This window comes from Triticum aestivum, chromosome 7A (genome assembly GCF_018294505.1).
Source record: "Triticum aestivum cultivar Chinese Spring chromosome 7A, IWGSC CS RefSeq v2.1, whole genome shotgun sequence".
Lineage (NCBI taxonomy): Eukaryota > Viridiplantae > Streptophyta > Magnoliopsida > Poales > Poaceae > Triticum > Triticum aestivum.
In genome coordinates this window covers 500,834,505-500,850,939 of record NC_057812.1, presented here as the reverse complement: position 1 = coordinate 500,850,939, position 16,435 = coordinate 500,834,505, and positions in this window count along the sequence as shown.

Genomic DNA, 16,435 nt, shown 5'->3' with positions numbered 1-16,435 from the left:
GCCTTGGGCCGGGGCTACTGTCGGCGTTCTGGGAACGGGGGTCCCCAGACTTGCCTGCCTGCGGCCCGCAGCATGGCTCCACCAGCGGCCTCGTACGACCCATCTTCACCAGCAAACATTCAAGACCCTCGCGAGGGGCAAGCCTCACGAGGCGGACTACACAAGGCCTCCTCAGGGGCGGCCTCACCAGGCTGGCTCACGAGGGGCGGAGAGATCAAGGCGAGGGGCACCTCGCGAGGTTCCTGTGATGCAAGCCATGACGACTGGAACCAGGCGGGCGCCTGCGCGCAGTGTCCTTGTTTCCTCTTTGGTGCTAAAGGGGAAAGCACAGATGAGGAGTCCCGAGGCATCAGGCAAAGGTTTCCATATCGGTGCAACAAGACCAAGACCAGCAGGACGGCAAGTCGGAGGTCATCGTGGAGCCCAAGACGGCGTCACCACCAGAGCTTTTGGCAGGCGAAGAACACTTTTGTCAGGATAGCTTGTACTAGTTGTCCCCCTTCAAATTTGGCCTTTGTGGGATCCCTTCCCGCTCAATATTTGGGAACAGGACCAAGGCCTCTATAAATAGGACTAGCCACCACCAAGGGAGGCAGCTGATTCAGACCTAGATCACCCCAAACCACGCAAGTTCACCAAGCACAAGAACACCTCTCCTCAGGAGGCTGTTCTTCCCTTGTATTGTTCACCCTCAGCCCAAGAGGCAATCCACCACACCACACTAGAGTAGGGTATTACACCACAACAGTGGCCAAACCAGTATAAATCTTGTGTCTCCTGTTCTTTGGGTTTGTCAAGCTAGGCCGTGAGATCGTAGAGTGCGCGAGCTAGAGAGGGGGAGAGATCTTGGTGCGCACCCCAGTGTTTGAACCTCAAGGGTTTTGCCGGAACCCGAAATCCGACATATATAACTTGGCAAGTTAACTCCTAGTTATTGCATACATAAGCTTGCAAAGATTTTACTGACCAATGCAGCAACAGACGTGCAATCATGTGTTTATGTTTTTATATCATTTCTCCGTCGAGCCCAACATGATATTTTCACCCAGCCCAGCAAGGCCGCGGATTTTGAGAAAAATGTAAATGGGATTTAAATTCTACCATATATATAAACAGGCTACATAGATGCTACATCATTGTTTTCACCCAGCCCACCAAATGGACTAAAAAAACAAATGGACTGGCTGACATGTGGGCCAGTAGGTCGAAGCCTAACAAGGCGTTGGATTTACATCCAACGGCCGACATTCTTCTTCAATATCTCGTCTTCTTCCCCCAGCGCTGCCGGGACCGCCTGCTCCAGCCTCTGGCGTCCAGCGGCATTGTTTTGCGCGCCTGAGCGAAACGCTACCCCGCCGACGGCCAGGCCATCCCTCCACTCCGCACCTCATGTTATTCTCTGCCGAGTGTAGGCCCACCCCACACCAGAACCAGTCAAGTTTCCCACTCCTCTCCGTCTGTGACTCCACTACCGCGTCTGCCCCATCTCTGGGCCGTTCCAGTCTGGGGCCTCGCCGTCGTCCATCGCCTCGCTGCCTGACGGCTGGGACCCATGAGGTCCATGGTCACACACAAGGAAAGTTCCTCCTTATTAAGTTGTTTCCTCCCCCTGACAGCTGGGACCCACCAGCTGTATCTTCGCACGGAATGAAGTACCTCCTTGTTATGCGAAAAAATTATTCCTCCCATTGATAGCTGGGACCCGTCAGTTTTGGTGGCTGACTTGTGGGCCTACTAAGCGGACGTGTATGCAGGGCTTTGTCAACTTAATCAACAAATGATTCTAGCAGCTGGACCGTTGGATGTTAATCCAACAGCCGTGCTCCTTCTTCAACCTCTGTTCTTGCTCCTGTCTCCCGTGGGCAGCACCGCGGTAGTGCTGCCGCACACACGAACCAGCCAAGTTTCCTACTCCTCTCCATCTGCGACTCCACTGTTGCGTCTTCCCCATCTCCGTGTCGTTCCAGTCTGGGGCCTCGCCATCGTCCACCGGCCTTGGTGCGCTCGACACGGTGTGGTCAACATGGTCAACAACCGAGAGTCATCGGAAGATGACTGCACGTGAGAGGCTGACAGTGGCGACACACCACGCCCATGGACGCATGCATGCAACTGCATCCTTTTTACCCTAAAAATAATGTTTTCTCCCCTGACTACTGGGACCCACCAGCTACATCTTCGCATGCAAGGAAGTGCGTCCATATTACGGGCAAAAAAAAGGATTCACCCCCTGACTGCTGGGATCCACAAGCTACATCTTCGCATGCAAGGAAGTGCCTGACAGTCGCGACCCAGCTGGTCGAAGCGTACGTAGCATTGTCATTCTGGTCGCGAACATGTACGTACATACGATCGGTCTGTCTACAGGCTGCAGCGATGGACCGTGGCCATGCAAGGAAGGGCACATGTCGTAGTAGAGGCGCGCACGTAGCATGTACATGTACGTACAGCGGCCAGGGTGCAAGAAAGTAAATACGGCCACATACGTACATACAGGCAGGGTCTCGAATGCCTACTCGCACATACGTACAGCCAGGGCTCGTGTACATGGCCGTGGCTGGGTCGGAACGGAGAAACTGCGTCGCCGTCGTGTTCATGGGGAGGCAACAAAATGCGTCGTGTTCATCGGGAGGCAACGGAACGCGTGCTGTTCATCAGGAGCCAACCGGCTTGGATGGAACAGGCGATGGAAACGAGGCCTAGCGTACCGCAGAATGGAGGAAACGGCCTTGTGTTCGACCGGTCACAGTGGAAACGGGATCCTGTTCATCGGGAGGGGTCTGGCGTACCGCAAAACGGAGGAAACGGACCTCCTACAGTTGAAACGGGGTCCTGTTGATCGGGAGGGGTGTGGCGTACCGCAAAACGGAGGAAACAAACTTGTGTTGGAGCTCTACGGTCGAAACAGGGGTCCTGTTCATCAGGAGGGGTGTGGCGTACCGCAAAACGGGACTCCGCGGGATACGGTTCATCTCCACCGTCGACTGCCTCCACGGGCTACTGTTCATCCACCATCGACCTCCTCCAGCCTCCACCCGCGACTGTACATCCACGGGCTCCTGTTCATCCAGCCTCCACCGCACGCTCCTCCACCGGCTACTGTTCAACCAGCCCTCTCCATGGGGTCCTGTTCAACCACCCCTCCACGGGCTACTGTTCATCCCCTCCACCGGCTACTGTTCAACCAGCCCTCCACCGGCTACTGTTCAACCAGCCCTCCATCGGCTACTGTTCAACCAGCCCTCCACGGGGTCCTGTTCATCCAGCCCTCCACGGGGTCGTGTTCATCCACCGTCTCGATCGATCGGGGTATTGTTCATTTAGCGGCAATGACCTCTACTACCATGGGTTCCTGTTCATCCAAGCCCCCACCGGGAAGTGTTCATCCGAACCCCCTCAACAATGCTCACTATTCATCCAGGGTAGGAGGTAGCAGTGTTCGATCGGCTTCAGTTAGCAGCAGTAGCGAAGGAATCACTCGGGTTCAGTTAGCAGCAAGGGATCGATCGATCGCTCGGGTTCAGTAACACGTAGCCTGCAGTGCAATCGCTCGGGTTCAGTTAGAGCCCAACGCCTTGCTCGGGTTCAGTTAGAGTGCAACGCCTCGCACACACGTGCGTACGTACGAGAGAAACGCGCATCGCTCGGCCCCGACCACCCACCATAACCGGGAACTCCCCCGATATTTTCCTCGCCCTCGTTTCTACCATGGTTTTCTCCGTCATGGACGGCCCAAAGAATGTCATGCAGCTGCGTCTCCAGCCCGCCCAGGACGAAAAGCCCATTTTTTGTCATGATTTTTTGTCATAGAAGTAGGAGCCCACCACATCTATGATGATACCGGGTATTGTCACAATTATCGTCATAGAAGTGTCATAAGTATGACAAAAAAAATTCGTTCGGCCCAAAATGTCATGGATGTGTCCTTTTTTGCAGTGAGAGGGTCTGAACCTATATAAACTGTTGCATGTACTTCCATCCGTACTGTTTGATGGATACAATTGCCTCTACATACACATACCCATAGTATTGTCAGGATTATATGCATGATAGTTGGTACCCGCCTTGGGGCAAGAGTCTATCGACATCATGATGCAGATGGTTCCTTCATTGAGTCCCACCACCAACATCTATTTTGGCCAGAAGATGTACAAGAGGGCCACAAGCTCACATGGCGTGCCCCCAGGGGGCGCTCCACCTGAGCTTGTGGGGCACACATAACTCCGTTTGACCTAATTCCACTTCTATAAATTCCCATAAATCCCAAAACCAACAGAGATCCACCCAGAACAATTTTCCAGCCGCCGCAAGCTTCTGTTCTTCCGCGATCCCAGCTGGAGGCCTTTTCTAGTACTCTGCCGGAGGGGGAATCGATCATGGAGGGCCTCTACATCAACCTTGCTCCACCTCCGATGTTGTGTGAGTAGTTTCCACAGACCTACGGGTCTATAGTGATTAGCTATATGGCTTCTTCTCTCTCTTTGATCTTCAATACAATGTTCTCCTCGGAGTTCTATCCGATGTAATTTTCTTTTGCTTGTGAGTCCCTATGGGCGATTTCCGCCGCTCTCCCATGCGCACCGCCATCGTTTTGGTCACCGTCGGCTAAACGCCGGGATCCGCTGAGTTGGCCGCCACGTGGGCACCCCTGGGTCACTGACCAGTGGGCCTAGGGGGCCTAGTTAACTGGGTTGACCAGTGAAAGTGCTGACTGGGCAACTCCAGTCACTGACATGCATGCCCCATTCGCCTAATTACCATTTTAGTTAATTTAATTAATCGGCTAATTAATCTGACACCAACAGTGGGGCCCTACCCTTTAATTAACCAATGTTTAGTTTAATTACTCTCTGTTTAGCCCAAAGCCACTGACATGTGGGTCCCAGTGGTTAGGTTTGACCTGAACTAGCTGGAGTTGACTGCTGACGTCATGCTGACATCATGTTGATGCAATAATCTAATTTTCAAATTAATTTAAATAATATTAATTTATGAAAATCTTTAAAACTTTGAAAAATCATAAAAAATCCCTAATTCAAATGAAAATATTTTATATATGAAAGTTGCTCAGAAAAATGTAACGAATCCGAATATGCAACCCGTTCATCTGTCACATGCCTCTAGCATGCTGAACATGGATCCTTCCCCTCTGATTCATCTGTCTGAAAACTGCCAAACGTCGGGAATGCATTAGGTCACCTCATGTAGCAATGCATTAGGTCACCTCTAGCACTGTATATTGCCATGTCATGCATCATGATGCATCCATTTTCTTTATATTTACTGTTTCTTCCCCCTCTTCCTCTTCGGTAGTCCACAAGACTACCATTGACGCAGCTGAGTATGACTATGTTGACGATGTCCAGCCCCTTCCATTCTCTCTCATGCTTGCTGCTACTTCTTGAGGTTGCCTTGATTTTCCCTTGAAGAGGAAAGGGTGATGCAGCAAAGTAGAGATAAGTATCTCCCTCAGTTAAGAACCAAGGTATCAATACAGTAGGAGGCACACGCAAGTCCCCTATAGATGCACCTGCACAAACTAACAAACACTTGCACACATCGTGAAAAAGGGGTTGTCAATCCCTTCACGGTCACTAGCAAGAATGAGATCTAATAGAGATAGGTGTAAAAGATAAGTAAAAAGGTAAAAGTAAATAAATTGCAGCAAGGTATTTTTGGATTTTTTGTTTTATATATCTGAAAATAATATGGTAAAAATAGACCGGGGGCCATAGGTTTCACTAGAGGCTTCTCTCTTGAAGAAAGCATATGGTGGGTGAACAAATTACTGTTGAGCAATTGATAGAAAAACACATAGTTATGACAATATCCAAGACAATGATCATAAACATAGGCATCATGTCCATGACAAGTAGACCGAAACGATTCTGCATCTACTACTATTAGTCCAAACGTCGACCGCTATCCAGCATGCATCTAGTGTATTAAGTTAACAAGAACGGGGTAACACCTTAAGCAAAATGACATGTTGTAGAAGGATAGATACAAGAAATATGGTAAAACCCCCATCTTTTTATCCTTAATGGCGACAATACAAATACGTGCCTCGCTACCCCTACTGTCACTGGGTGAGGATACCGCAAGATTGAACCCATCACAAAGCACCTCTCCCATTGCAAGATAGATCAATGTATTTGGCCAAACCAAAACAATAGATTGGAGAGAAATACAGAGCTATCTTAAACATGCATAAAAGATTTCAAAGGAGACTCAAATAATATTCATAGATAATCTGATCATAAACTCACAATTCATTTGATCTCAACAAACACACCGCAAAAGAATATTATATCAGATAGATATCCAAGAACATCGAGGAGAACATTGTATTAAAGATCAAAGAGAGAGAAGAAGCCATCTACCTACTAGCTATGCACCGTTATGTCCGTGGTAAACTACTCACACATCATCAGAAGGGCAGCAATGTTGGTGTAGAGGCCCTCCGTGATCGAATCCCCCTTCGGAAGAGTGCCAGAAAAAGCCCCAAGATGGCATCTCACGAGAACAGAAGCTTGCGGCGGTAGAAAGTATTTTTGGTGTGCCCTCTGGTGTACATAGAATATTTGGGTATTTATAGAGCTGGAATTAGGGTTAGGGGGGCTACGAGGGGCCCACAAGCTTGTAGGGCGCCCCCCGGGGTGCGCCCTGTGAGATTGTGGCCCACTCGTGGCTCTCCTGGCTTCCTCCCGAAGCTTCATGGTTGTCGTTAGTCCTAGAAAAATCCTCAAAAAGTTTTGTTCCGTTTGGACTCCGTTTGGTATTGATTTTCTGTAGAAGACAAAAACAAGGAAAAAACAGCAGCTGGCACTAGGCACTAGGTTAATAGGTTAGTCCCAAAAATGATATAAAATAATATATTAAAGAATACAAAACATCCAAGATGCATAATATAATAGCATGGAACAATAAACAATTATAGATACGTTGGAAACGTATCAAGCATCGCCAAGCTTAATTCCAGCTCGTCCTCGAGTAGGTAAATGATAAAAACAGAATTTTTGATGTGGAATGCTACCTAAAATGTTTATCAAGTAATCTTTCTTATTGTGGTATGAATATTCAGATCCATAAGATTCAAAACAAAAGTTTAATATTGACATAAAAATAATAATACTTCAAGCATACTAATAAAGCAATCATGGCTTTTCAAAATATCATGGCTATAGAAAGTTATCCCTACAAAATCATATAGTCTTGTCATGCTCTATCTTCATCACACAAAGTATTTCTCATGCACAACCTCGTTGACAAGCCAAGGAATTGTTTCATTCTTTTGATGTTCTAAAGCCATTTCAACCTTCACGCAATACATGAGCGTGAGCCATGGATATAGCACTATGGGTGGAATAGAAGGTGGTAGTAGACAAAAAAGGAGAAAGAAATTTTCACACCAACTAGGCAAATTAATAGGTTATGGAGATGCCCATCAATTGATATTGGTGAAAGTGAGTAGGGATTGCCATGCAACAGATGCAATAGAGCTATAAGTGTATGAAAGCTCAAAACAAAATTAAGTGGGTGTGCATCTAACTTGATTGCTCAGGAAGACCTAGGGCAATTTGAGGAAACCCATCATTGGAATGTACAAGCCAAGTTCTATAATGAAAAATTCCCACTAGTAATATATGAAAGTGACAACATAGGAGACTCTCTATCATGATGAACATGGTGCTACTTTGAAGCACAAGTGTGGAAAAGGATAGTAACATTGTCCCTTCTCTCTTTTTCTCTCATTTTTATTTTTTATTTGGGCTCTTTGGCCTCTTTTTGTTTTAAGTCCGGAGTCTCATCTCGACTTGTGGGAGAATCATAGCCTCCATCATCCTTTCCTCACATGGGACAATGCTCTAATAATGATGATCATCACACTTTTATTTACTTACAACTTGATACTAGAACAAAGATATGACTCTTTATGAATGCCTCCGGCAGTGTATCGGGATGTGCAATGATATAGCGTGAGATGTATAAAAAAATATGAATGACGGCCAAGCCACAAATACTCTGCCAACTACATGATCATGCAAAACAATATGACAATGATGGTATGTGTCATAATAAACGGAACGGTGGAAGTTGCATGGCAATATATCTCGGAATGGCTATGGAAATACCATAATAGGTAGGTATGGTGGCTATTTTGAGGAAAGGTATAAGGTGGTTTAATGCACCGACAAAAGTTGCATGGTACTAGAGTGGCTAGCAAAGGTGGAAGGATGAGAGTGTGTATAATCCATGGACTCAACATTGGTCATATAGAACTCACATACTTATTGCAAAAATTTATTATCCATCGAAACAAAGTACTAATACGCATGCTCCTAGGGATAGATTGGTAGGAAAATACCATCGCTCGTCCCTTACCGCCACTCATTAGGAAGATAATAAAAAATAAATCATGCTCCAACTTTATCACATAATGTAGGACCATACGTGCATGCTTCGGGAATCACAAACCTTAACACAAGTATTTCTATCAACCCACAATTACCAACTAGCATGACTCTAGTATCACCATCTTTATATCTCAAAACAAATGCAAGGAATCAAACTTCTCATTTATTCAATGATCTACATGAAAGTTTTTGTTATACCCCTCTTGAATACCCATCATATTAGGACTAAATTCAAAACCTAAGCAAATTGCCATACTATTTATAAGTAGGAAGTGGAATTAATACGATGAATTCAGAAGCATCAAACCACTCTTTTTTGGAAAAATCTAAACACATCGAAATGGTACCAACCGTACTTAATAATACAAGGCCGAAGCGCTTATAGGATCTGTCAATTATGCTATGGCCAGAGTCCTACTCATAGTGATCTGGTCGAATTGGGAGAAGCCATAGGTATTATTGCAGGTCAATCAATTGGGGACCAGGGACTCAACTAACATTAAGAACTTTTCATACTAATATGTGTATTTGCTACCCATACGGAACAATTTCATTGATGAAAGATGGATGGCTATTCTCCACATTTGCCGACACAGTGCACTTTTTCTTCTAGATTCTCAAAATAATATAAGCGAAGCATGAGAGTTCATCAATTTCTACAAAATAAAACCACTGTCGTGCTCTAAAAAGATATAAGTGTAGCACTAGAGCAACTGCCTAGCTCAAAAGATATAAGTGAAGCATATAGAGTACTCTAATAAATTCATGATTAATGTGTGTCCCTCTCAAAAGGTGTGTACAACAAGGATGATTGTGGCAAACTAAAAAGCAAAGACTCATATAATACAAGACTCTCGAAGCAAAACACATATCATGTGGTGAATAAAAATATAGCCTCAAGTAATTTTACCGATGGATTGAAGACAAAAGAGGGGATGCCATCTGGGGCATCCCCAAGCTTAGATGCTTGGTTGTCCTTGAATATTACCTTAGGGTGCCTTGGGCATCCCCAAGCTTAGCCTCTTGCCACTCCTCATTCCGTGGTCCATCAAAACTTTACTCAAAACTTGAAAACTTCACAACACCAAACTCAACAGAAAACTCGTGAGATCTGTTAGTGAAACAAAGCAAATAACCACTTTTAGGTACTGTTGTAAAATCATTCCAATTTTATGTTGGTGTTATATATACTTTATTATAACTTCTCCATGGTTCATACCCCTCAATACTACCCATGGATTCATCAAAATAAGCAAATAACACAATGAAAACAGAATCTCTAAAAAACAGAACGGTCTGTAGTAATGTGGACACTATGTAACTCCAAAAATTCTGAACAATTAGGAAAATATAGGAAATTTGTATATCAATCTTGTGTAAAAATTTCTCAATTTTATCACACTTCAGTGAATTTTAACAATTCTGCCACTAGACACAAAAGTTTTTGTTTTTCAGCAAAATCAAATCAACTATCACCATAGATCATCCCAAAGGTCTCACTTGGCTCAAACACTAATTAAAACACCAAAACGCAATTATTACAGAAGTAATATTGTGTATTTATTAAAGAACAGAAGCAAAACAAAAAACTCAAAAAAATTGGGTTGCCTCCGAACAAGCGCTATTGTTTAACGCCCCTAGCTAGGCATAACGCATAGATCTAGGTATTGTCATCTTTGGTATGCAATTCTTTCCTAATCAAATATTTCAAAGCCTTTCTTAGTAAATCCCTCTTTTCAGATCTTAAAGCATGGAAAGGACTTCGATTAGTAATTTTGATATTTATAATTTCATACTCATGATCATCACCAAAAATATCATCATATGGAACATGTAACTCATCTTTAATAGGATCCCTAGACATCTCTTCAAGCCACTCTTTATCAAATACCTCATCAATTCCCTTAGTAACCCAATCATATTTATCATAAGCACCAAGATATAAAGCTTGAATAACTTCCGGATAAGGGATGCTTTTTCTTAGATTGGAACTAAAAACGTGGTAATCCTTGGATTCCAACCCACGTATAGTTCTTTATCATGGCAAATTTCTTCTATGCGAGGATGCTCAATTTTTTTGTTAGAATAGGAAAAGATAAATATAGCTTCCCTAATTACATAGTCAAACTCACGCATAAGGGGAATAGTAGCAATTTTCTTAGCCTTAGGATCATGTAAGTTGGGAAGTTCGTAAAATGTCTTTTGTAAGGCTGGATGCATATGTAAAAATTCCGTTTCTAATTTAACCACGAGCATGATAATAGCATCCGCAAAGCAATTTGTATTATGAAGAATAGATCCCTTTTCCAAAGGCATAACCCCTGTGCAATCAAAGAATTCTTGAATAACATTCTTTCCAATAATGTTCCCATCACCTACATGATAGATCTTTGTTTTAAGCTGTGTAGAGGTTTCATTATCAAGAAGATCTCGATTAAGAACGCAAGATTCAAATTTTTCCTCAAGATTCTCACTAATAGTTTCAATAACAAGCTTTGAAGATTCAGACATGATGGCAAAGCAAGCGATCAAGCACACAAGCAAACAAAAAGCAAACGAAAAGGCAGACAAAAAGAAGGTGAATAAAAAGGCAAATATTTTTGTGTTTTTCCGAAAACATTTTAGAAGTGGGGGAGAGGAAAACGAGAGGCAAATGGAAAATAATGTAAGTGCATGATATGAGAGTTTATGATAGGTACTTGGTAGGCTTGATGTAGAACCTCCCCGGCAATGGCACCAAAAATTCTTCCTACTACTTCTCGAGCTTGCGTTGATTTTTCCCTTGAAGAGGAAAGGGTGATGCAACAAAGTAGAGATAAGTATTTCCCTCAGTTAAGAACCAAGGTACCAATCCAGTAGGAGGCACATGTAGGTCCCCAATAGATGCACCTGCACAAACTAACAAACACTTGCACATAACACGAAAAGGGGTTGTCAATCCCTTCACGGTCACTAGCAGAGTGAGATCTGATAAAGATAGGTATAAAAGATAAGTAAAAAGGTAAAAGTAAATAAATTGCAACAAGGTATTTTTGGAATTTTGGTTTTATAGATCTGAAAATAATATGGTAAAAATAGACCCGGGGGCCATAGGCTTCTCTCTTGAAGAAAGCATACGATGGGTAAACAAATTACTGTTGAGCAATTGATACAAAAGTGCATAGTTATTACAATATCTAAGGCAATGATCATAAATATAGGCATCACATCCGTGACAAGTAGACGGAAACGATTCTGCATCTACTACTATTACTCCACACATCGACCGCTATCCAGCATGCATCTAGTGTATTAAGTTAACAAGAACAGAGTAACGCCTTAAGCAAGATGACATGATGTAGAGGGTAGATCCAAGCAATATGGTAAAATCCCCATCTTTTTATCCTTAATGGCAACAATACAAATATGTTCCTTGCTACCCCTACTGTCACTGGGTGAGGACACTGCAAGATTGAACCCATCACAAAGCACCTCTACCATTGCAAGATAGATCAATGTAATTGGCCAAACCAAATCAATAGATCGGAGAGAAATACAAAGCTATATTAATCATGCATAAAAGAGTTCAGAGAAGACTCAAATAATATTCATAGATAATCTGCATAAACCCACAATTCATCAGATCTCAACAAATGTATTGCAAAATAAGATTACATCGAATATATCTCCAAGAACATCGAGGAGAACATTGTATTGAAGATGAAAGAGAGAGAAGAAGATAACTAGCTACTAGCTATGGACCCTTAGGTCCGTGGTAAATGACTCCGCATCATTGGAAGGGTGGCAAGGTTGGTGTAGAGGCCCCCCGTGATCTAATCCCCATCCGACAGAGTGCCAGAAAAGGCCCCAAGATGGGATCTCACAAAAATAGAATCTTGCGGTGGTGGAAAAATACTTTTGGGGTGCCACTGGTACATCGAGGTGCTATACAAATAGTTTTTAACCCCTTTTAGTGATGGCTTTTGGAACTGTCGCCAAGTGAGTGACTGTGATAGGGGGTCCTTCCCACATGACCCAGAAACCATCGGGGATAGGGAGCCTTAATGCATACAGTTGTCCCTACAAAACCATTTTTGATATCTCGAATATCCCAAACGCTTCATCCTTGCTACTCATTTGTGCTTGTATTGCCATCACAGTCGGAGTTCTGTGTTTTACCTAAAACCAGGTACATTCCAGGCACGTGCCAAGCTGGCTCTACGTTTACGATGCCTAGCACAACACAAACAATTCATGATTGTAAACCATGTACGATAGGTCGACAATCATATACATTTAGTTTTCCCGCATCATTTGTGATATTGTCTGATATCACACACGCTTTGCAAATGGCAACTGTGTGCATGGTTACACACGTTTCCTCTCCATGAACAGTGTCGGATTATGATGTATGTCACAGACATTGTGCTTTATAGACCGTGTGCGCCGTAATGACCTATAGACCGTAATTTCACCCTAATTTAATTGCTGCTATTTAAAATTGTACCTAATTTGAACTTGAAAGTAGGCTATAGCTTTATTCATATCCATCAGGTTCAAACAACCAATGCATTATTTGATTCACATGTACATATATTCAAGAATTACATAAGCACCAAATAAAGAATGGTGAACCAGGGTTCTATACTTGTACTATTACAAATGGTAAAGAAAGATGTGATAGACATTCTGGTTGCTGAACAAGGTGAAGCGGAATGGCCCTATTGTGCTCTCTTGGATGCACAAGGCACGCACGACTCTAGTCCAATCCCTTGTGATGGCCGGCCGCCAATCATGTAGTTTGAGAGGTAATCTTGAGTAAACTTCTTCGGGATCCACTGCAAAGGAAAAAAGATTCAAACATTGTCATCTAACACAACTCATTACGGGCAGTAAAAAGAAGGCTACAAAGTTCTTACTTACCATCCTGCAGTTCACTGTTGTCTTGCATAAATTGTCAACAAATAGTTTGATTGACATATTTTGACCCATTTTAATAAAAATCTTTATCAGTTTCCTCACTTGATGCTGGTTCATGAATATCTCATTGCCCCATACATAGAAAGGGTCGAAGTGTGGATCTTTGGCAATGACATATGTACCTAAAAGCACCAAGTTAATATTAGAAGCTAAAAAACAATTGCAAAATGATGTAGTACAACACTCCCTCCATCCCATTACATAAGATTTTATTACATGTATATCTAAACATCATCAAAACATTAAGTTAACACTCTTCCTTGTTGCTATGTAGCCCGGGATTGCATATTTAGTCATTCAGTACAATGCATGTTGCTATGTAGCCTCATATATATATATATATATATATATATATATATATATATTAAATATGGCCCTAGTTAACCTAATGATAAATAGGTTACAGATATATTTAGTGAAATGTTCGATTCGACGATTAATCCCTTATCAGCCCCCAAGCTATATGGTACCAGCTACCGATATCCTGAACAATGAGTACATATAAGCAATGCGATGAAAGTAACCTCGATGGAAAACAACATTGTTCTCAATATTGTCCTGTATGAGTGCATAAAAAGGCATGTTAAGCACAGCAGGCTAAACATCAACCAAACATATCCATGGTAGACAACATAAGCTACAAATGATAGCTTTAGTGTGTAGGTTTAAGCATGCTAGTTAAGCAAAACAAGAAGTGGAAAGGTGTGTTAACTGCATCAGGTATAAAATTTAAAAATAAGCAAATAGTCATTCAAACTAGTATTGTGCAGGTCTAATGTATACTAGTTATTGTTAATAATACAAAAAGGCATGTTAACTTCAACATCCTTAATAGCAACCAAATATCGTAATTCATAGTGGTATTGTTGAAACTGCTATTGATGAAATTGAACTGCACGGCAAATAGTTGCACATATAGAGCCTCACATTGTGAAGAACTGAAATAAACAAGGCATACGACCATCTCTAGCTGATCCTTTAAAAGTTAATGGACTAAAATCCTGAGTGGATATATATATATACATATATATATATATATATATATATATATATATTCCAGCAATTTTTGGCCTTTTCTAGTCGATCCCCTAAACTTAATGTTGTAAGCTTCAATTTGATCAAGTCCAAAGCTGGTTCTACCGAAAGTAGCATGCATTCAAACATAAACATAGATAGTTTTGCATAACCGAACATAAAACATAAATTTAAATCAAACTAAACTACTTTTGGTCGAAGTGGAGGTCAAGCCAATCCTTCCCTGTCAGGTACGGTGTGCTGTGAGCCGGGTCCGGGCCGGTGCCATCGTCGGGGTCGTTGGGTAAGACATTCCTCCACTCGTCAATGTCGATCCCCTCATCCTCGCCGCCCACCACGACACCCTTCGCACCGCCGTCCTCACCGCCTTCGACCTTGTCATGAGAGGAGAGCATGATAACCTCACCGCCCTCCGCGCCAGCAAAGATCACCTGCTCCGCCTCCATGAGCTCCGGGTGCTGCCGACGGAGCTCTTGCATATAGGCCTTGTCGGCGGCCTTGGCCTCGAGGCGCTCCCACGCCTCATGTTCCTCCCACGCCATAGCCGAGCTCACCACCCCTATCTCCAGCGGAACGAGGTCGACCAGACGTGTGCCAAAGGGGAAATTGAGCCTAGCCGTCATGCCATGGTAGCAGACTTGCCAGCGATCGTACTCCATGGCTGCGGGCTTGACCATGTTAAAGCTACCGAGCCACTGGTGGGTGTGGGTCTCCTGATCCGTAATCTCAATGACCCACATCCCCCACCGCCGCTGCCGGACCCCGAGGTAGGACCTCTTCGGTGGCCGGGTCCGAGGGAGGACGGGAAAGTCCTCGAACTGGCGTAGGGGCACAGCGGCGGGCGGATCGGGCGACCATCGATGACGGATCGATAAAGAGCCTACGGAGAACAATGGGGACACCTCACCAGCGTCGGGCAAAGATGCCGCGATAAATGTCTGTTGGGCCATTGGCTCCTCGAGCTCCCCGGCACACAGGCAGAGGTTGAGGATGGAGGCGGTGGTGGCGACCTACCAATGGTTTCGAGCGAGGGAGGGGTGGTGTGTGTCTGTGTGAGTGAAGGTTTTGGGGAGTGTGTGGTGTGTGGAGGGGGCGGGGCAAGGTGGTGTTTGAGGAAATACCATGGCAACCGAAAATTTTACTAGGCGGGAGTAAAATGTTGGGCTACTGAAAATTTGGATCAAGGGCGAGCAGATATTTTGAGATTGCGAGGGATGCAGAGGCAGGAGTAACAAGGCGGGGCTACTGAAAATTTGAATCAACGGCGAGCAGATATTTTTGAGATTGCGAGGGGTGCAGAGGCGGGAGTAAAATGTCGAGGCAACTGAAAATTTGAATCAAGGGATTGAAGCAGAGCGGGAGTAATAGACATCGCACACGGTCCGCACATACTAATCGTGTGCTATCAAACATTAAAACCTTCCAGGCCGTAGATATTTTCTAGATTACGAGGCAGTAGATATTTTCGAGACCGGGAGGCAAGCCTCGTGGAGCCCAATCTATTGTGCTGATGTGAGTGACTGAAGAGGCATAGGCGTGGCACACGGTAAGTCTGGCCGAATCATGTCTGTTGCGTACCCAATCATAGACGGTTTCTACATCCAACTCGTGTGCTATTTATAAATTTGGCAAAAAGAATAATGCGGGAGAGGGTCAGAAAACGAACACACTTGCATGTGGACCAAATATATGTATGAAAAGGGTGGTTTGATGTTCGAATACCCAATGCACAACTTTGATGTGGCACCTGTCGCACAAAAGCACAGTATTGCTAGTCAACCCCCCCTACGAACCCCACTTCATGTCGGTGGTAAGGGAATCCTAGCTATGAATGCATGCCCCCAAATAGCTAGGTCTGAAATCTCACCGTATCGTAACACAAAACCTATAGGAGTCCATCATATATATGGTCAAACTTCCCCTTTCACTTCCTGACAAAGGTGGACCATGTGTCGAGCCACAAATGTGTGCTTGTGGCGTGAGATGGGTGAGACCACATACAAAACACCTGCGGGTGGCCCTAC